This window comes from Glycine soja, chromosome 17 (assembly GCF_004193775.1).
Source record: "Glycine soja cultivar W05 chromosome 17, ASM419377v2, whole genome shotgun sequence".
NCBI classification, from domain to species: Eukaryota; Viridiplantae; Streptophyta; class Magnoliopsida; order Fabales; family Fabaceae; genus Glycine; species Glycine soja.
The window spans coordinates 12,514,097-12,522,287 of record NC_041018.1 but is presented as its reverse complement, the minus strand read 5'-3'; positions in this window follow the sequence as shown (position 1 = coordinate 12,522,287).

The window sequence follows — 8,191 nt, the reverse complement described above, 5'->3', positions numbered from 1 at the left end:
ATAATTTACATGAGAAAAAATTTAAATAGTTTACATAAGAAATGAAAATAAAAATGCTTAAACTTATTAGTTATTCTTAAATCTTATTTTTATAAAGAAATTTAATTATTATTTTATTAAAAATAATTTGTCAGTGGTTATTGTTTTATATTCACTTTATGTTTGGTTATCGCAAAAATATCGTGCTTTAGCAAATGTTTTGAGTCATAACGAGTTTCTTCTCCTCCCTTTTGGAATAAAATTTATTGGTTTGTGGCTTAGGATCTTAAGGGCTATGGGTGTCGACCTAATTGGGATAGCTACCCTTGGTTTATAGAAAAAAGAATACAAAAATGAATAACGAATTGATAATTTATAACTTTTCCAAATTATAAAAAAGTATTTTTTTTTTAAATGAACTTTTAATATATGACATTTTGCATTGCATTTACTTTTGAAATATAATATACTAAATTTACATATGAAGTTTAATAAAAATATTAGCATATTGATAGATAATTCAACATGAACTCAAAGTGTGAATGAAAAGGATTGATTTCAACCATAGAATTATAAAAAAGAATAATTTAAATCAATTTGTAAGTAGTTTGCTCAAATGCTGAATACTTTTATTTTTTTTACAAATCAAAATCAAAGATAAATATAAGGAAATTTATAATAACTTATATATCATACTTAGCCAATTAAACAATATTCTTGATATACTTTCGTTTCATGTGAGACGTGCTTTGTTGGTAGTATTATACATTCACAAATTTGTAATTGAATATAAAATATTAAATTAAATATAATTAATATTTTTAAAATGTTAATATGATTCTAATACCTAAAGGATGTGTATTTTTGTTATTTTTACAATATGAGAACTGAAGTTTAAACCTTGAATCTCTCAATACTAGGTTTTGTGTTATGGACCTCCTTCGAGCTTGCCATGGTTCACAAACAACTACACAATTGTTTCACATGTCAATTACTACTCTATTAGGCATGCCATGCCTATAGGTATGAATCTAAGCTTACTTTACGCATCTCTTACACTCGTTGTTTCCCGAAATTCTCTCAACATCCACCAAGTTCAAAAAAACAAAAACTCTTGAACAATTTCTACTAAATTTTAAAATACAAATGAGTTTAACGATGATGCTCTATCAAGGACTCGGGTTAACGGGGACAAATAATCTGTTTTTAAAAAATAAAATAAGATAAAATATATTTTTTATCCTTTAAATTTTTTTAAATTCAATTTGTCTCTTTTGTTGATTTTTTGTTCCTATTATTTTGAGATGCACTATTTTTTATCCTTCTCAAAGTTGAACCACTTTTTGTCCCTTTATAAACCGCTATCTAAATCAGTTTGAAGGATAAAAGTTACACATTTCAAAACTAAAGGGATAAAAAATAGACAATAATTTAAAGAGACTAAAATTAAACTTAAAAAATTTAGAGGGATCAAAAACATATTTATCCTCTAAAATATAATCAAATTTTTAACAGAATAAAACATAAAATAAACAAAACATAAGAAAAAAACTAGTCAAAAGACAAAAATTAGACAACTAAAAAATTGAAGGCAATGTGATCAAATGATGAAAATAGAGGAGGAAAAAAAATAACAATATCACATATATTCTTATAATTTTCACAAAGTCAAGAGATGCATTTTTACCCCTCGATTATATCTATATCTAAGTTCACCCCTGATTAACAGTGTAAAATAATTTTAGATTGTTATTTAATCATAAATTATCGTTGATATTATTTTTAAAATAATTCATTAAAAATAACATATTTATCATAAACAATGATTTCGAATGGAATAACAATATACATTGGCATTGCATACTTTTTTCTTTTCAAATACAATAACTTGCCAAAGTAAGGAAAACATTGAAATTTCTCAACAAATATGTAAATTAAAATTGGGATCGGTTACTAGAAATTGAATCCATAACCCATTCAACTTGTTAATTTTTTTCATACTATTTTTTCAGTTTTAAGTTTTATTCTGATTTGATTTTCTCGATTTTAATTAAAGACCTTTTAGTTAAAATGGTTCGAGTGCCCGATCCCAAAAAGTCATCATACTAACAATGATCAAATTGAACTGTATTGACCACCCTAGCTGCCGTATCATATTATATAGACCATAGATCCTAATTAATTAGATGCCATAGCTAAAATAAATCAGTGTCTGTTCCTCAAAAGAAGGTTACTTACTACAACTACAAATGGTGTCGTGTTCTTATCATAAAAATGGGATGAAACAGTGACATGAGTAATCATAACTAGACGATGTTCAATTCATCTGTCCTCAACCTCCACTGATGGTAAAGTAGCTAGTGTTGGAAAGAACATCCTGTTCAATTCATCTTTTTTCCCTTTTCATTTAAAAAAAATCACATTTCCTTGCTCCCTATGGCTAGCAAATCTATATATATGATCAGTAACTTAATTAAGTCTGTTTGAAGAGAAAAAGAATAAGAAAAACAAGAAATTAATATAAAAGTCATATTTTTACATTCTGTTTTAATTCAAAAAATTTATTTTAATTCACTTTTTTTCTATCTCTTTCTATTCTATCCAACAGACACTTAATATATATGGTTCTTCCCACTAGTGACAATTCTACTTCATAGAAAGCAATGAACCATCCCTTATCATTATTACCTTTTTTTTTTGTTTTCTCTCTCAGTTTTTTTGTTCTTATCATTCTGGCTTACTTTCAATTTTCGCATGCATTAATACATATTTTTTTTACCACTTCGGTTGGATATATCCATGCATACAATTCTATCTATGCTGCCTAACAAAGTTGCAAAGTCCTTATTATGACAACTTCTGGCCTGCTGATTCATCTACATAATTATGAACCTCATTAATTTTTATAATTAAATCATCTAATTGGTACTATATTATTGGCATGCAAATAGGGACAGATGACTATATTTTATACACACACTACTATATATATATAGAGAGAGAGAGAGAGAGAGATCATGCATGTGACTCGACTTGATAAATCTTCTAAGTCTCAATAATATTCAATAATTGTTTATCTCATTTAATTAACTAGTTGGGCACATATAGAAAGCTTTTGATTGCTATATTATACGGAATTCTAATTTAAATATTTAATTCCATTCATGTATATTAGTTTCTTTCTATGCCACATTCTAGATAAGCTCAAGTGTGCCATTCATTCACCAACCCAGAGGAAGAGTCTGATAAATTAGCTAGGGAAATTAATTAATTAATTAATACTATACCTTTTCCTTAAGAAAGGTTTGATTAGTTGATTAACACGATTCAGAGTTGAAAGCAATCATCAATTTCAAGAACACACAAACTTTGCAAAAGTGAGTCATGATCGTCCTTGGAATGAAATTATAGCAATCTATAGCGTGCCTTATTCCATTCATTCATGACAGCTCAAACTTGTTTGATCTACAAACCTTTTTTACCCCATGACCAGCAATTTTCATGTTACTCTAGCAGAAATCACAAGCTCTTGTTGTCCTTTTCCACTGTATTTTGTAGTCTTCTTTTCCTTTTACTGCTTCAAAATAAATTGGTTTTCTTTACTCTCATGGAAATGAAAAGTCAGAGAGTACATAGAATATAACAGAAGCGTAGACAAAGTGAAGTAAGGTCACATGAGGAGACAATCTGATATATATAATATAAATATGTGTGTGGACTGTGGACAATACAATCTGATATTTATATAGGTGTGTATATAGGAATAATGATACTAAGTTTGAACTTAATATATTCAATAACTTTTTTTTTATCAAAATAAATTTTATCAATTTAACCATTACAATTCAAGTTTTTATATAATAAGTTAAATATAAAAAAATCACAACTGAAAAAATTATTTAACATTTCATTATTCCATTTTGTTTTAGCATTTGATATGATTTTTAAAATTTAAGTATATAGTTACTACTTAAAATGTGTTTGGATTTTCATTCACACCAAGTTTAATACTACATTGTAATGTGAAAGGAGAAAATTGGCTGGTTAACATGAACGTAATTTTAACATAAATCTAATATACATTTACATATGTGCAAATGTTCAAATCATGTAAAATTTTGGCTTAATTATATTTTTTTTTGTCTCCAAAGTTTTACAATCTCACAAACTGTCTCAAGATGATTTTTTTTTTAAATTTTCTTTCCCAACTTATAAAATATGGGCAATTTTCTTTGACCTAAGTGAAAAAACTGTCAAAATTAAGACAATTTTGTGATGGTTTTTCTTTAAACCTCCACAATTAACACAAATTTTGGGCAATTAACACAATTAAACGTTCACGACTAAGACAAATTGCAACTCTTTGTAAATTAGGTGACAAAGAAAAAAAAAACTTTAAGGCCAAAATTTATGAATAGTGAAACCTTGGGGGCTAAGGTGCAACTAAACCTAACATTTTATGTACATGAGCATTAAATTCTATATTATCACATGGTTATTGATTAAATTGATAAAATTTACTTGTAGCAAAGTGTTAAATTCGACATTTAATATCAATTAATCTTGGTTATATATATAAAAGCAGTCTCACAACAAAGGATGAGTAGTTAACAGGAAACATAGCATATAAAAGAAATCAGACATGTTTATTTGATTCCTAATTGAAATTTGAAATTATTGTTTGGTTAAAAGTAAGGTTTGAATTGACTGTATCTTCAAAGGAAAAACCAAGCACACATTTATTGTATTCCAAGTCTATTAATAGTAGTGACCCCTCTGTTTCTCTCCGTTACTTGTCTCACTTGTTTGATAGCCCTGATTTTGGCTAAATTGTTATCAGTTTGTCTTTGAATTGAGTTCCACCACTTTTATAATTGAACTTCAAGGAGAAGACTTCACATCAGATGATTATGCCCCTAGTCTTGTCCAATTCCTTGTTTGCTTTCTCTATATTTTTCTTCATGATATAGGACAACAAAGTAGTAGTAGTAGTCTTTTATTTTATTTTTCAAACTGTCCTTGCTTTTTTTTTTTTTTACCTTTTTAAAAAATTAAAAGCTCGTTTCTTGGAAGTTGGAAAAAGGGACTATTTTGTTTTCTTTCTTCTGATCCTGCGTGCTCTATGCAATGCATGAATTTAATTCAAATACGGAGAATAGTGAATAAATAAATGCACAAAATAAAACCTAGTAGTAAATTAAAGAGTGGTGGCACAAAGAAGGGCATTCAAATTTTTTTCTAGGGAATCAATTGAACTGGCTTTGTTGGCAGTGTCCTACTACCATTCTCGATGAACTTAAAAAGGATTATTAGGCTGCTTCACTTTGAAGGGTCAATACATCTGAATCCTCCTGATGCCTATATTTGTGTGCACAATCAGAATTTTACACTTTAATTCAGAATTGGGTTTCGGAAGAAACATGGAAAAGCCAAACAAACAGGCATCAAGCTTGTAGCAAGTCACTATTATGTATGTGCACGTACATGATAATTAAACATATTACATATAGAAATTAAATTAAGGCTTGGGTTGTGAAATAGTAATTCTTTTAACGTGTGCTGAATGATGTCGTGTGATGAGATAAGATTTTGTTGTTGTTATTGTTTAATAATAGTCTAAATTATATAAATATATATCTCTTATAAGGAAGGTGTTATTTCCTCAAAAGAGATTTGGAAAGAAAAGAACAGTGAATATGGTGGGTCTTGATCAATAAGAGTTACATTGGGCCTTTAAGTGTACTTATTATAAGTTGCTTGACATTGGGCTTTGGTGCCGTTGCCTCTTGTCTTATTTCATTTTAGGTATCGAAGTAATTTCCCACATTATTAATATTAAAAGACAAATACAAAGACCACCCCGAAACACCGATACTTCAAAAAATTTATTGAGCTCTTTTACCAGAAGAAAAACCTGTTTATTGTGAGTTTTTATTTTTATTTTTGGTGAGTAGAAGAAAAAGATGTTAAAGCTCTCATGTACCTTTTCCTATTCCGTTTTGGTTAATTCCCCTCCCCATTTATTTCGGTTCATCTATAATGAAAATTGAAAAATGTCATGATATGGTACAATAATTTGCCGGTACAACCAGTATTCAATAATTCTGAATTATTAAGTTGTTCAATTTTTCTCATTAAATTCATATGTAACCAACCTGTCGTACTAACAATTATTAGAATAACTATATATATATATATATATATATATATATATATATATAATATTTATCTTTCTACTTCTTAAATAAAGAAAATTAAATATTTTAGATTTTTTAAAATATTTAATAATTTTTCCACTTAAATATTTTCTTATTGAATATTATGAAATTCATTAGAAGGATGTTATAAAAGGATCTTGTACTCTTATAATTTTATTGAAAAACGTCATTGAAATGAATACAAATGATATTCTAAATTCTCTTATATAATCTTTTATTAATCCTCCTTTTTCTGCGTCGCATTATATGTTATTTAAAAATATTTATCACTTTAGCCAAATTAAGTAAGTATTGATTATTTTTCAGTAATATTCTTATTTATTGATATCTCACTTATTTCTTAAATGAATTTACAACTATTTTTTAATACCATCGTCAAAATAAAAAATGGATTTACAACTATAGTCAAACGCTTTTAATAAAGGTATTTTTTCTTAAAAATGTTGTTTCTTATAAGATTGTGTGAAATTAATAATTTTCTTAAGATGTATGCATTACCTTAAGAAAATGAAGTAAAAGGAGAAAATTAAAATGTACAAAAGACTCTTTATTTTCTTAAGATATTGAATGCATTTATATTTTTATTTCTTACCTAATTTCTTAATAAAGTATTACAAATATTAATAGATAAGTCTTATACAAAGGTATACTATTTCTCAATTAATATATAAAAGAATTTCATTTCCTTAAGAATAATTTTAATTCCTCTTCAACATTTCCCCACTGATTTTCCTATTTCCTCAATGAAAAATCATTAAATAATTTTAGGATATAAAATATATTTTCTTTTTATTTTATTTTGTTTATAAGATGTAAGAAGGATTTAATAAGTAAATAATCCTTCTCAAATCATTCTTATATATTATAAACAAAATAAAATAAAAATTAAATATAGTTAATTTCTTAAAGGTCATGCTAAGATATCAACAAGTCTGAGGGATACTGAACTCAATTTTCTTAAATAAAGTCTCATATTTGAATCTTGTATAATTGTTTATTTATAATATCAATCAATTAAGAATCATTCTAATTATAAGTTTTAAAACAAACATTATAAAAGTCAATAATTTTTCAATATATAACAATTGATGATTAAATGAAAATGTAAAAAATCCTTACACTACTATTACATTTCAATTAAATACTTATATTTTTTAGAATTTAATTTAAGTATATTTACTGTAATTTAACTGTAGATTATAATGGATGATAGGATTATTAACTTTTATAATAATAATTTCATAAGTCATATCTAAAATGATTTATAATGGATTAACATTATTTAAAAAATTATAATAATAATGTAAAAAAATTAGACTAAAATAGAATTTACTTTCTTATTTACATTTTAAATTTTAGTTTGATCATGTAAGTTTTAAAAAAATAGTTTGCTCTCCTATAGTGACTCGGTTATACTAAATTGGTTTTTATGTAAGTTTTTAATGCTAATTGTATAAATATTGACTAACCTAATGTTTTTTTTTTCACAATTTGTCACTTCTAACAAAATTATATTTTAGTTTGATCTAGCAGAGAAATTTCAAGGGACCAAAGTAAAAAAAAAAAAAAAAAAAACTTAAGGGATCAAATTAAAATCTAAAATATAGATAAATGAACAAAATTATATTTTAACCTAAAAATTAAACTTTTTAGAAATGAATTTTTTTTAAAATGATTACATCAAAGCAATTCAACAAAAAGATTAAACCGCAAAGCATAGACAATTGGTCCTTACAAGAGAAGAAGAAAATGCATACACTAGGGTTACCCTAATGATGGGGGATTTAAATATATAGCACACGATATATTGTGTTTGAATTTTATTTCTGTCATTGCACACACACAAAAAAAGAAAAATTATTTTAGTCCTTATATTTTATTATCAAATATTTTGGTCCATAAACTTTTAAAATAAGTATTTTTAATCTTTTAAGACAAATGTCACATAGAAAATCGTGTTAACATTAATGGGACAAAAAATACTTATTTAAAAA